This window comes from Eulemur rufifrons, chromosome 3 (genome assembly GCF_041146395.1).
Source record: "Eulemur rufifrons isolate Redbay chromosome 3, OSU_ERuf_1, whole genome shotgun sequence".
In the NCBI taxonomy this organism is placed as follows: domain Eukaryota; kingdom Metazoa; phylum Chordata; class Mammalia; order Primates; family Lemuridae; genus Eulemur; species Eulemur rufifrons.
In genome coordinates, this window is record NC_090985.1 from 76,515,335 (window position 1) to 76,529,414 (window position 14,080).

At 43.5% G+C, this 14,080-nt stretch overlaps 1 pseudogene; it reads left to right on the forward strand.

Annotated features, from left to right (window-relative positions):
• The first annotated feature begins 2,696 nt into the window (after positions 1–2,696).
• On the forward strand, positions 2,697–3,422 carry LOC138381798 (stromal cell-derived factor 2 pseudogene; annotated as a pseudogene).
• Positions 3,423–14,080: the final 10,658 nt, after the last annotated feature.

The following is a 14,080-nucleotide window of genomic DNA, read 5'->3' on the forward strand; positions in this document are numbered from 1 at the left end:
TGCAGGAGTGGGATCGCTCTCTCTTGCCTCTTCTGCCTTCTGCCATGTGAGGACATAGCAAGAAGGCCCTCACCAGATGCCGGCACCTTGATCTTGGACTTCCTGGCCTCCAGAACTGTGGGAATTAAACTCTGTCCTTTATATACCCAGGCTCGGGAATTTTGTTTTAGCATCATAAATTAGATTAAGGCAGGTAGTCAGCGCGAGTGCCATGAAGTCAGTGTAGTCAGCCATTTGGGTCAATCGTGTAAGCTGGCAGCTTCCAACAGAGGCCACCTGCCATGGATGTGCCTCACTTGTCTCTCTCTTTCTCTCATCTGTCTGTCCCTCTGTCTGTCTGCTCGCCTGCTTCCCTGTTATTCAATTTACTTATTCATTTTATTTTGCAACAGTTTTCAAAGGGAAACCCTAGGAAAACTTTATTATAAATCTTTAATAAGTAGAAAATGATAGTGATTGGTTGAACTGACTTAGGTACCTGCTCCTCTGGATTTGCTCACCTGATCTCTTACTCTGGAATTCCCTTTTCCATGCACTTTCTTGTGTCTCCAGATTTACTTACTTGGTTATTCACTGGAATCCCCTTACCTGTATTTCCCCATGTACGCACCTTTCCCATTCTTCATGGCCCACTACAAATGCTGTCTTTTTCCCATGCCCCGACCATCAGCAATATAATTGTTGCATTTTTGAACTGCTGTAGCACTTTCCACTCTATGTCTTTTTAATTGTATTATTATTTTCAATTGACAAATAAAAACTGTATATATTTGTAATGCACGTGATGTTCTGAAATATGTATGCATTATGGAATGGTTAAATAGAGCTAATTAACATAAGCATTACCTCACACACTTCTCACTTTTTCTGTGGTTGCACCTTATGTCTTAAAGGACCGGTCACTATGTACAGCAAGCAGGTGGATGTTTGTGTATAGGACTTATCTCCTGATGTTGGATATTATTGGTGGCATATCAAGCTCCCATTCTCCTTGTAGCAGAGTTCATTTTCTAAAAAATTTTGCAACAGTAATTCCAGTGTCACATGTTCTTCTAGAACCACTCAGCCATCAAGATATGGGATTTATGCTCCCTTCCCTTGAACCTGGGTGGGCCTTTGTGACTGTTTCTATGAGTATACATAGCAGAAGTGAAGCTAAGTTAGGAAAGGCACCACAGCACTCCCCTGACCCTATGTTGGGACATGTGCCTCCCAAACCCTGGGCTGCAATGTCAGAAGTCTGGAGACTCTGAAGCCACCATGTAGAGAGACCATGTAGAGACAGAGGGAGAGGACTGAAGCCCCCACTGATCTTCGAGTAGCCCCCTTTACCAGCCGATGCCATGTGGAACAGGGATGGTTGTCCATGACCAAAGTGCAGACTTATAAGCCAAATACGTTTGTTGCTGTTTTTAGGCAACTGAGTTTTCTGTGGTTTGTTATGCTGATAAGTAGCCAGATTATGACTTTTCCTCCTGCCCAACACAATTTCAGTTTTGCTTGGCCATCCTGCCCTCTTTCACCAGCTTGCGTGCCAGGCTCAGAGGAAGCAGTTCTGTGGGTGGTTCTGCTTGGGCCAAGGGTAATTCTGTGTATTTGCCAACGGTTGCTTCAGGATTCGATTCAGATCCAAACACAAGAGGAGAGATTTGTTGGGGACTTTTTACTAAGTTCATTTTCTCTCTTTTAGGAAAGCTTCTGGAAGCTACTTTTCCCCTTTTCCTTGTCCCATGCAGATATGAGGTCTAGAGCCACGACACCCGTATTACTACCAGCTTGAGGTGAGTCTTGCTTATGGAGGAGAGCAGAGAACAGGAGTGTCACAGAGGAAGGGAGCCAGAGCCATTGGATCACAGCATTCAGGCTGCCCACTCTACCGCAGGACCTCCCAACATGTGAATATATCATTAAGGTCAAGCTTCGTCGTGGGTCATGCAGATCTAAAGTAACAATGAGTTAAGGAAAATGGATGCTTAATTCTTTCTCATGTAAAAGTCTGTAGGAACCCAGGTCAGGGCTGGCGTGGTGGCTCCATTCTGTGAAGTCCTCAGGGGACTGGAATTATTCCAGATCATCACTCCACCATCCCTAGGATATGGCATGGCCCTTGTCCTCAAGGTCCAAGACAATGGCACCTGTTTCCAGGGAACTGGGAGGGTGAAGGCATAAGGAAGAAGGTGGTGAAGTGTATGTGTCATCTGTCTCTTGAGGAAGATTCTTAGAAGCTGCCAAATACCCTTCAGCTTATAGCTTGTTGGCTAAAACTTAGTGCGAGGGAGGCTGGGAAAAGTAATTTTTATTGCAAGTGGCCAAATGCTCAGGTGAGGTGATAACGGGATATTGGGGGACAACTCAGTCTCTGATGCAGTGAGGCAATAAACTTCTTTACCTTTTAAAATGAGTTTATATTGGATTTTCTATTAACTTGAAGCCAAGGAGATCTTTACTAATACGCCTTCTTTCCAGCATGTAATCTGGAATATCCTTCTGTTCCAGTCTGCTGACCCAGAAGTTCAAGTCCCGGGGCCCTCGCATCAATGGACAGCAAGGGTAGTTGTGTCTGTTTTCCCGCTCTTGTCTTTAGTCTTCCGAGAGACAAGATATGCTGGCACATGAATGGTCTAAGTCAGGGATAGAAAAAGCTTTTGTATTAAATGCCATCCTTGGGGGCTTGGGGGCTCCGCGATCCAGCTAGAATGGCTGTTGTACCGCGCTGCTGTGGGGGGTTTGTGGGGCGCTGTGGGAGTGTCCAATCTGGCTGTGGTTACTTGCGGCTCTGTGGTGAAGCTTCTCAATACGCGCCACAACGTCCGACTGCACTCACACGACGTGCGCCATGGGTCAGGTAGTGGTCAGCCGTCAGTGACAGGTGTAACCTCTGTGGATGACAGCAACAGTTACTGGAGGATACGGGGGAAGCCCGCCACAGTGTGTGGGAGGGGAACCCCCATCAAGTGTGGCCAGCCCATCCGTCTGACACATGTCAACACTGGGCAAAACCTCCATAGTCACCACTTCACTTCACCTCTTTCTGGAAACCAGGAAGTGAGTGCTTTTGGTGAGGAAGGTGAAGGTGATTATCTGGATGACTGGACAGTGCTCTGTAATGGGCCCTACTGGGTGAGAGATGGTGAGGTGCGGTTCAAACATTCTTCCACTGAGGTACTGCTGTCTGGCACAGGAGAACAATATGGCTGACCCATCAGTGGACAAAAAGAGGTGCATGGTATGGCCCAGCCAAGCCAGAAAAACTACTGGAAAGCCATGGAAGGCATCGTCATGAAGCCCAGTGAGTTGCTGAAGGCAGAAGCCCACCATGCAGAGCTATGAATTTAGAGACTCTGAGCCACTGTCACCACACAGTGTTTATAGACATCATCTGCTGCTTCACCCTGGGAACCCTGCTGCAAGTTCCCTGGGCAGTGGCCGTGTCACCACTAAGATGTAGATGCATGACAGAAAACAGTGGTTGTGTTTGGAAGCTTCAGCCCCTCACACTTTAATTGGTAACTCTCCCAGACTTGGGTCAGTTCTTTCTGAGGACATGCTGGAGAAGGAACAGATGCTTTTTATTCACACTGATGAAACAGACTGAGGGGGACATCCCTCTTAGCTGGGAAACTTGTACTCCTCAAGGGCTTGGCATTGTGGATTGTTACTGTGTGTGACTTTCCCCCTATGCTTTCTCCAGTATGATTTTTTAAAAAAAGAATTTTACTATCAGTCACTGTGTTATTATTTATTAGATGTGCTATTTCATGATTTGCTTAATCCTCAAGTCCTAAGATAACTTTTGAGATGCTGGGAACCTTCAACATGACCCCCCCCCCCCAACTTTCTTTCTTTTTTTTTTTGAGACAGGGACTCACTCTGTTGCCTGGGCTAGAGTGCAGTGGCATCATCATAGCTCACTACAACCTCAAATTCTTGGGCTCAAGTGAGTCTCCTTCCTCGGCCTCCCGAGTAGCTGGGACTACAGGTGCACACCACCATCCCTTGGTAATTTTTACATTTTTTGTAGAGACAGGGTATTGCTCTGTTGCTCAGGCTGGTCTTGAACTCCTGGCCTCAAGTGATATTCCCACCTGGGCCTCTCAAAGTGCTAGGATTACAGGTGTGAGCTACTGTGCCAGGTATTTTTTAAGGGCTTTATTTGCATCCAAACTTTTTCTCTCTCTACTTTCACTTCTCCCCAGCCACCTCATATTTATTAGATTTTTTGACTAATTATGTCTAAGACTCTCAAAGAATACAGAATAATAAATAGCCAATGAAATATTTTTCTTTGGGTCTGTTACTGCAGATGAGAAAAAGGGTAGGGGTAGAAAGAGAGACCAACATGTATTCACTGCTAAATACTAGGCACCATATTATACATCATTTAATCTTCACAGAAATATAGGGTAGATATTAAAGTTTTACCAATGCAAAACAAAAAAGTTGGGTAACTGCCTGAATTCTGAAAACTAGTAAATAATTTGGGATAGGAAAAAAAAAAATAAATGCCATCCTCATCACATTAACCCTCCAGGAGGGCAGGGACTGTATTCTGTGTTGTTTGCTACTGTAGCCCAGCACATGCTACAATGCCCGGCACACAGTAAGTGCTCAATGAATATTTGTTGACCAAATGCATGACTAGAAGAGCTCTGATAGATTGAAATAGGTTACCTAAGGAGGTGCGGTGAGGGGGATCCCAGGGCTTTGTCTTGGCTGAACTGTGCTCTGTTACTGATATCTGCTGTGAGCTCAGCATGGGGAATGCCTGTTATTAGCCATTGCTGGTGACGGATGGAGAAATACCTCAGGTGATTCTTTATAGTAAATATCTGTTCTTATGCATCTTCCCCATTTAATACAGATTTATGTTTCAATTAAGGACCACTTTTTCCATAAAATTATGTTTTTCCACATAAGAAACATGCCATAGTAACTTGCAGATAGTAGGAATCAATCAATATTTGTTGAGTCTCAGTCATGTTTTCTAAAAACTGCTCTGCACTCAGTGGGCAATCAATTAACTGCCCAGCTGTGTTTTAATGAAATATTTTTACATACACCTTCATGTGTGTTTACCCCAATTAGCACCTTTTAAACCTGAGAACAGAAATATAATCAGTACATTGCAACATGTAGGTAATGGTAAATTGAAGGAGTAGCAAATACTAGTGAGGGACTTGAACCAATAAAAATCCTGTGTGAAGAAGGTTTTTGTTTGTTTCTAAGGAAAATACTTCAAAGTGCATATTAAGCATCTAGGAGCAATGACAAGAACAGAAATGTCAAAATAGTCATGGTGCTAATGGGAAGGTAATGAGACCCATGTGTGCAATGTGATCTCCCAGTGGGAAAGGGCACAGCTATTTTGGATGGAATGCCTCATGGAAGAGGAGGGCCAGTCCTTCTCTAAGAATCTTTTAGGAGCCACTGCATTTAGAACACCAGGTCCAGTTTTAAACTCATTTATCCCTATTCTCCAGAGAGGCTCATATGAGTAGAATAAAAAGAGAAATGCACATGAATAATAATAGTTAATAACAGCCAGTACTGGTAGAGGTCTTTCTGTGTACTAGACACCACTCTATGCACTTTATGTTTATGCTTAATTTTGCTCTCACAAGTCCATGAGGTAGCTACTAATACTTTAAGGAACGAGGGATTGATTTATTTTGAGAAATACAAGGAAAGAATCATGCATAGCTCAGTTGAGAAGAACCAAGAAAGAGGTCAGTATTTTTGACTCTAGGATCCACTGCAATTATTTAAGATCAAACCAAGAGTCACTTGTATTTGCAATAGAAATACAAGGAGAAGAGATGTACTTCAGCAAAGGAACTCAGGCTGCATGCTGACGACCGCATTTTAATGGTAGAGGAACAGCTGAGATTGGTCGTCAAGGTTGTCCCCTTTTGAGAGGCTGGACTATATTAGCACGGATGGGGTGGCCAGTCTCCGAGGGTGTTGAGCTCTTCTTCAGTAGCAATCACACGCGGGATACGGACTCCTCGGCAGGAAAACGGTAGAGGTGACGTAAGTACAAGGGTGGTGTGTTTTGAGGAAACATCTTTATGCTCTTTCTAACCCTTAGAGGTTATAAATCTTTGGATTAGGATATCTCAAAGTCTGGATATTTTTTTAAAAGATGTTTCCATCTCTTCTTTCTCTCCTTCCCTTCTATGATTTCTTCCTTAGAGAGAATTAGATTACAGTGCTGTGGACAGCAACGGGGGCAGGGAGCGTGTCAGACAGAGGCATGATTGCCATCTTTGGGATCTTTGTGGCCTACGACTTCCTGGGAAGGGCCAGAATGCTGCAGGAGAGTTGGCCCGAACTTTGTCTTGGCAATGGTGACAAAGCAGAGAGAGCAAGTAGCAGAAAGAGTCTGTTATATATCCACTCATTACCAGCAGCTCTCTCATCACCTTGGACCCATGTGCCCAACCATCCTGGAAACGTCATGGCGAACTCAGAATGTGTTGTGAACAAAGCCACCATCCATACCCAGCTCTGTGCTGGGGTACTTCTGCCCAACAGTCTGGGAATTCCTGTGATGATTACAAGGATGAGGGCAAGACTTACAGGGTTTGTGTCGTAGGGTTTGAGGCAGGATCAAAAGCAGGGTAGGGGTGGTGCTTGAAGCCCAGTTGCCTTTCCCAGGGAGGCTCTGGGCGACTCTGGGCCAATGTCTGCAAGTCCTTTGGGAATATCTAATTCAGTGCTGCCCATAGGGTATTGGATTGTGGCGGAGACGCCAAAGAGCAATTTCAATGGTGGAAGAAAGCAGGGCGTATGGGATGAGAAGCAGAGGAATCATGCAATGTCAAGGAAGTAGAACATGGGGTAAGAAGTTAAACTCTGCTTCACTCTTGGCGATTTTCTTTTCAGTGTCCTGGCATCTGCTAAATTAACTGGCCAAAGAAAGATTGTGTTTCCCTGTCATGATTAGAACTCATGGTATTCACTTGTGGAGATACAAAAAAATTAACTGAATGTGGTATTGGCTCCAGCTTCTTATAGGTATTTGAACTTAAATTTCTACAAAATGAGAGTGATTGAACAGTTTTATGAGATTCCTAAATGACTGAAAGGGATAGATTTGATGCTAACAGGAATTAAGTGACACATTGGGACTGGCAGTCAGAGCTTAGAGCTGCAACTGTGCCTCCTGCCAAGTCACATGAAACAAGGAACCCAGTGAGAAAACAACTGGGTGCTCGAATTATTTCGGGAACAATTTTCCAGCCTCCAAACACTCATCGGAATCTCTTCCCCTCTGTCTTTAGGACCCCTGATCATTCAAGATCAATATCTCCAAAGAAACCAAAAACATTCATTGACTTTTAGGACTCTGGGCTCTGAGACCACTAGCATACTGTCACCAGAGACTAACCATGGCCTTTGGCTATTTGTCAAGGCTTTGATGAGTTTCTGTGCTTCAGATGCCAATTTGCAAACCTTAATGCTCTGAGGGCAAGAATGCAAGAGGAGTTGGAATGGCTGAGGGATTCAATTTGGGCAATAAAAGTGCTTCCTGGAGCTTTTTCCTCCAGAATTCCTGTATATTTCAGCAGGACTCGTTAGTGGCTTGGACATTCGAATGAAATCATATCTTCTTGATATCTGCAGGGTTTTGCTCAGTAAGCTCAGTCCTGTGCCAGAGTCCTCCCGCCTTTTCATTGCTTCTCTTGCCTCTGCTTTCCCTTCAGGGTCAGTGTAACACAGGCATTTTCATTGTAGGAACACCAAGCCTGCCTAACCTGGACTGATGGATGGGTGAACTGTCAGGGCGCTGGGAGCAGAACTAAGTGCCGGTTGCGTGCCTGCAGCCGGGGCGGGACCTGGCCCTGCAAGCAGCCTTTATTAACAGAAGCTTCTTTGAAGAGCCTGCCGTGCTCACTTCCAGATTGTTCTTTAGGGCCAGTGATGGTTCTTCAAAGTCTAAATATCAGGGCTCATTCTGCCCCTAGCCACATGCTAGAGAAGTTCCCTGTTTCCCTCAGCCTGTTTTGTCTCTAGTGCTGGGGAAGTCCTCAACTCATTCAACCAGGAACCTCGTTTCTCATCCAATTTTTAGCCATGAAGTAGGTAAATTTCAAACTAGATTAATGTCCCACACAGCCTCTGAATTTAGCCAGATTTCCAAGTTCAAACTGATTCCATCACACGGGCGCAGAGGCAATGGTGAGGGACGAGAAGCAACTTCTATGGCAAAAATTCAGGGACAGAGAGGAATAAATAACGGGTTTGGAGCCTGGGGGGCTGCTTTAATGTGAGGAAGCAGCTTGTGACTCAAGGAAGGAAACCATTATAGCTCCAAAATAAACAAAGGGATGACCCAGTGACTTCATTTCTTCTGAAAATCAATAGAATTTTTTTTCAAAGAATCTATCCAGTTTTCAAAACAACAGAAAGATTTCTTTTTGCTTGTTTTTTTTGTTTCTTCTTTTTCCTTGTTCCCTTCCCTCTTCCCCTCCTTCTCTCCCTCCCTTCTTTTTTTTTTTTTTTTTGACTCTCTTAAACTATTTCCTAATATAAAGGACCCAAGGAAAGTTGTTTCTTCATTGAAAAGTAAAAGATCTGCACAAATTGTCTGTTACACTTTATGATGTCCTGTGTGCTCTGTTTATACCACATTGCTCTTTTATGATGCCTATCAAAGATTATGGATCTAGGCATTAGAAAAATTGCCTTTTACTTTTACTCATTTTGTAATTATGCCATCCGCTGCCCTGGCTTCCACATCTTATACCTTGGAAATATGTAGTGTACCAAATATTTAAATTTAATCACTCATGGGCACCATGAGTTCTGTCCTTGAATGAAGAGGCTTTGCCTAATGCATTTTCACGTCCTGTGGTGCCCAGCCTAGTACCTCACATGGAGTGGATGCTCACTCAACTTTGACAGTGGACGTGGAAGATATTAGTCTGAACTCTCTTGTCTCCCTTACTCTATTGTGACCTCCTGAAAGGAAGGAACTATGTCTTAAAAAAGCAAACAAAACAAAACAAATGACCTAACAAAACCCCCAAAACTTTAGGTCCCACATACTAGGTACTATGTAGCAAAATGATTAAACTCTAGTACATGGCTTGAACCAATAAGTAGTAAGAGGTTTGATTTTTTAGGTGTATAAACAGCTCTGGATTGCTTTCGAGTGTGTATGGAAGTACAGGGGCATAGAGTGTTAGCTAATCTGCTTATTCTGCTAAAATTTTTAAAAAGAGACGAAAGGACACTTACTGTGCTTGGCCTATTAATATAACCATCGAAATGTGTGCTACTGTCTTGCGTAATACTTTAGTTATAATCCCATGTGTTAGAATGCAATGGCTGTTGCTTGTTGGCTTTTCTCTGTAGATGGCTCAGGAGCTCTTTCAGCTGTGAACACCTAGCATCGCACATCAGCACTGAGTGAGCCCTTGTGTGCAAAGCCCTGCGTCAGACACGCCACGTGAGGAGGGAGCAGGGCAGGAAGAAGAGTGGACACCAAACAGACCATCGGAAGACAGGTCTTTCCTGCTCCCAGAACTTACCATTCTGCCAGGTGAATAGAAAGTGCACACAAAACCCTCACCTCTCAATACCTAAGGTATAGGTGACTGTTTACTCGTTCTTAGCTCGTCAGTAACCACAAAGAAGCTATTGGAGACTGTCACTATTTGTTTTCCTGAAGCAATGAAAGGTAAACTAAGTTTCTCAAATGAAACTGGTACCTATCGGCATGATTGCACTTTGCATGCACACACACACACACACACACACAGGTCCTCCCCTTTGGACTTGGCCTTGGCCTTGGCTTGTCATATTCTTTTACACAAATAGTGACTACTAAAGATATCAGGTTTTTTTTTGACAGCCCAGCAGCTTTCAGCCGGTGTGGTTTCAATTTATATTTGGTCTCTTAGACACCCTTAGCAGGCTCATTCTCACCGTGAGGCGAATGAGGCTGGGGTAGCTGCGCCATAAATCACCTTCCCGAACATGTTCTCAAGGGCTCACTTCTAAGCCAGTGGGGTCAGGCAACCTGTGTAACTCTTTGTAGCAAGTTCAAAGCTATTGTGGACAAAGGCCGGCTGATTTCAGCACACTTACTGTTTTGCAGGAAGGCAGCGTATCCCATTCAGAGAGAGGGAAACTGAGACACAGAGGTGAAGTTGCTTTCCTGAGGTCACAGGGAGCCTGTGGCAGACAGGAATAGAAGCCTCCCACGGCTGCCTTCTCAGTTACCGCCTGCCTCCGCTTCGCTACGGTGAAGCTAATTTTGATTCCAATTGGGTTCCTCTAATCGACTCTTTACCCAGCGATGAGAGCGAGCTCTCCTTCCTCCAGCCTGCTTCCCTTGGAGTCCAGGAAGAACTTTTCCACTTTGGGGCTTTTGCCAAACAAAATATAGGGGCTTGATTGAGGAGAGCTGATTGCCAGGCTAGTGTGGCCTCTTAACAGCTGTGTGGTCTTGGGACAGTCATTTTCCTGTCCTGATATGTGAAACGGAAATGCAGTAGTGACGACAGGGCAGCATTCCTGTGAAGGCTAAATGGGATAAGGCACCAGAAAGGTTTTTAAATGAAAAGAATTATTGTGTGTGTTTATTTTTGTAAAATGGAAAACTTTATGAATATATTCAATCCCCATTGAAGTGTTAACTCACCGTCAGAATCTATCTACTACTCATTCCCTTTGGCATTTCTTGAGACCAGCACCCCCCTCTGTCTGCAGCACCCACTGACTGCCCTCTCCTAAGGAGCCTCCCAAACAGCTTTCTTCTCCCCATGGCCACGGCCAGTGGCTTTGTCTTCATGTTCATTCTTCTAAAAGAACGTGGCTTCTGATACTTTTCGTGTCTTCTTGATTACAGTTATTTATTTGGATTTTACCAAAAAAGATCACAAAATATTTGTCCATAGTGACAGATTAAACTATATCCAGAAATGTATAAAGAAAAAGTTAATTTCCCCGCCCCTCCGATCCCATCGTGCAGCAGTAATCACAGTCATTGATTTGATGTGTGTGTGCTGCCACTCTTTCCTCAGCGCCTACGCAAACACGTCTAACTCTGCATGCACAGGTATGGGGTCCTCCCCCTACTTTGTACGGGAAGGGGATCATATTATAAATATTTAATATTACTTTCCAACTTGCATTTTGCTTTAAAAATATAGCACATCATTTCAGATTAAAACATATATTCTTTTGAATGGATACACAATATTTCACAGTATGGCTCTGCCATAATTTGTTCCATTATTTTCTTATCTGGCTTCAATTTTTTCAAGTTTTTCCCTCCACTACCAAAAAATCCTGCAATAAACATTCAAATACAAGTATCTTTAAACATATTGGTGCTTTTATTTCTATGTAACAGATTTTCAAAGTTGAGGGGGGAGTCATTGGGTCAAAGAGTATGTGCATTTTAGAATTTATTAGATGCCACTGGATGGTTGTCAAAAAGATTGCAGCAATATGCTCTTCCTGCAACCTATGAAAAGTCCTGACTCCCCACACCCTGGCCACCATGGGTGCTGTCAATATCTCTGATTGGTTTTAATTTGCATTTCTTTGATTAGCGAAGGTTATGAGTATTTTTTTCAGATGTAACCTGGCTATTTCCAGTTCCAGTCCTGTGAATTCCTGTTCATATTTTTCGCCTTTTTTATTTTTTGTCCTTTTTCTATGGAAGAATTTTTTCATCTTCATATTATCTCATCTACCATATGTAGCTCAGGTGTGCTATGGTCTGAATGTTGGTGTCCCCGCAAAATTCATATGTTGAAACCTAATCCTCAGTGAATGGTATTAATAAAAGGTGGGACTTTTAGAATGTGATTGGGCCATGAGGTCTATGCTCTTATAAATGGGATTAATGCTTTTGTAAAAGAGGCCCTAGGGAGTTTGTTTATCCCTCCCACCATGTGAGGATATATACAAGGCGCCATCTATGAGGAATAGGCTCTCACCAGATACTAAAGCTGCTGGTGCCTTGATCTTGGACTTCCCAGCCTCCAGAATGGTGAGCAATAAGTTTCTGTTGTTTATAAATTACCCAGTCTAAGATATTTTGTTACAACAGCCCAAACACACTAAGACAAGATGTTTTCTCCTGGTCTATTGTTTGTCTTCTACTTTAATTTATGGCATCCTTTGCCACATGAAAAATTTTAAGTCATTCACTCTCTTTTCAGAAACCTTCTTTTCTTGGTCGCCTGTGGTGCTGTATATCCCTGTTTCTGCCTTCTTCTCTGTGCTGTCCCTTTCCCATTTATCTCCTTGTTACCTCTTCCTGTCCTTTATTTTACCCAGTAGCTATGAGTTCTGCCCTCTTGGTGTTTTTCTTTCCTCTCTCAAAATTTGGAACGCTTATCAATTCTTTGTCGTGACTCACCTTTATGCTGATGATGCCCTTGTCTGTATTTCTAGTGTGAAAAAACCTCTAGTCCCAGGTGTCCAGTTCCCCGCTGGGCATCTGCACTTGGATCTTTCTCCCTCACCTCACAGACAACTTGGGTAAGAGCAAAGTCTTTGTTTTAATTCCCCAAACAGTTCTTCCCAACAACTTCTCTGACTTTCTCAGTACAATTAGTTTTCTGTCGCCTGGGATCGAAGCTTTAGGTGTCTACCTTCAGTTCTTATCCACCTTACCCAAGTTTGGGCAAGCCCAGTCCTTTCTTCTCTGTGCCCAATGCCTCCTGGTCTAACACCTGGCACCTTGTGAGGAAATACTCCCATTTGTACAGGTGTGTGACTCCTCCCATACGTACACAATGTTTGGTGCAGTGTGTTAGGAAATGCTCTGGTGCTGGCAAGAGTGAAAACACAGTTCAGGGTTAGGGTTGTGGGCGTGGGGATCCCAGCCAAGGAATCTCACGGGCAGAATGAAGTCATGTGTGATGCTAATCACCTGGGGAACTAGTGAATTCTCAGGTGAGTCCACAGAAGTGAGAAAAAAGTTCCACTAACAAGGATCTTCTTTAAGTTAGGTATCCAGGCAGTTGCTCCCATATTGCATGCTTTAAAGATGGTTTTACTACATGGAGCAGGCTGGAAGGTGAGGGTCTCAGGCAAGGGGTATGCAGGGATGATAGCCCTTGGAGTGAGGGTGGTGTTCGGAGGAGATCATGGAAAAACTTATGTTTTATTAGTCAAATTCATTTTCTTAGTATTTTTCCTGTTTCTACTTTATTGTCCTTTACCGTTTAGTAAAGACTTTCACACATTTTGGCTCATGTCAGCAACATTAAGGTCACAGGGGGGAACCACTCCTGGAATCAGCATGGTGGTGGCAGCAAAGATGAGACAGATGAGGCAGAGGGAAGGTATCAAGTCAGAGCAGCTTGGGAGGCAGCGTGGGGAAGCGATGGGAGATGACAGCTGCTGCACCACTTGCTAGTCATGTAACCTTTGGTGAGTTATGGGACACTTCTGTGCCTCAATGTCCTTATCCATAAAACGGCAATGATAATATTCACTTCATATGGTTCCTGGGAAAACTGAATGAATTAGTACATAAAGTACTCAAAGCACAGTGCCCAAAAGATAGTAAAATTAGCAAGTATCACTATTGCATAACCTCTCCTTTGTAGCAGGAAACTGCTTTGAGTACTAAATTTTGGAGACTCTGCATTTCACTTTGTTAAGGGAGATGACATTCTCTTATATCCTTCATGCCCTGAAAAATATACTAAGTTCTCATTTGTCACTCTCATCTAGATTTTCTACAGTCCAAAGCATGTATTGCATCTTACCACCAAGATATCCTTCTTCAGAGTCTGCTTTCTTTATGACCTTGGATTCATGCTGTCTGGGGAACATCACCTTTTCTCTTGCAATTTGCTTTGTTCATGTTGGTCTCATATGCTATCCTTGTTGCTACCTCTTTAACTTCCTTAAGAATATAAGAATATTCTCTTACCTAGAATGTCCTCCATTCCCAACTGTCCCCCACCCAGCCCGGCAACTCCGTAAACACCACCTATTCTTCTAGGCCTAGAGTAATCCAAACTTTTCCAGAAAGGGTTCTATACTACCTTAGCTTTCAATCGGTGGATCATTCCCACTAGATGCTTCACGTGCACCTTGAGCT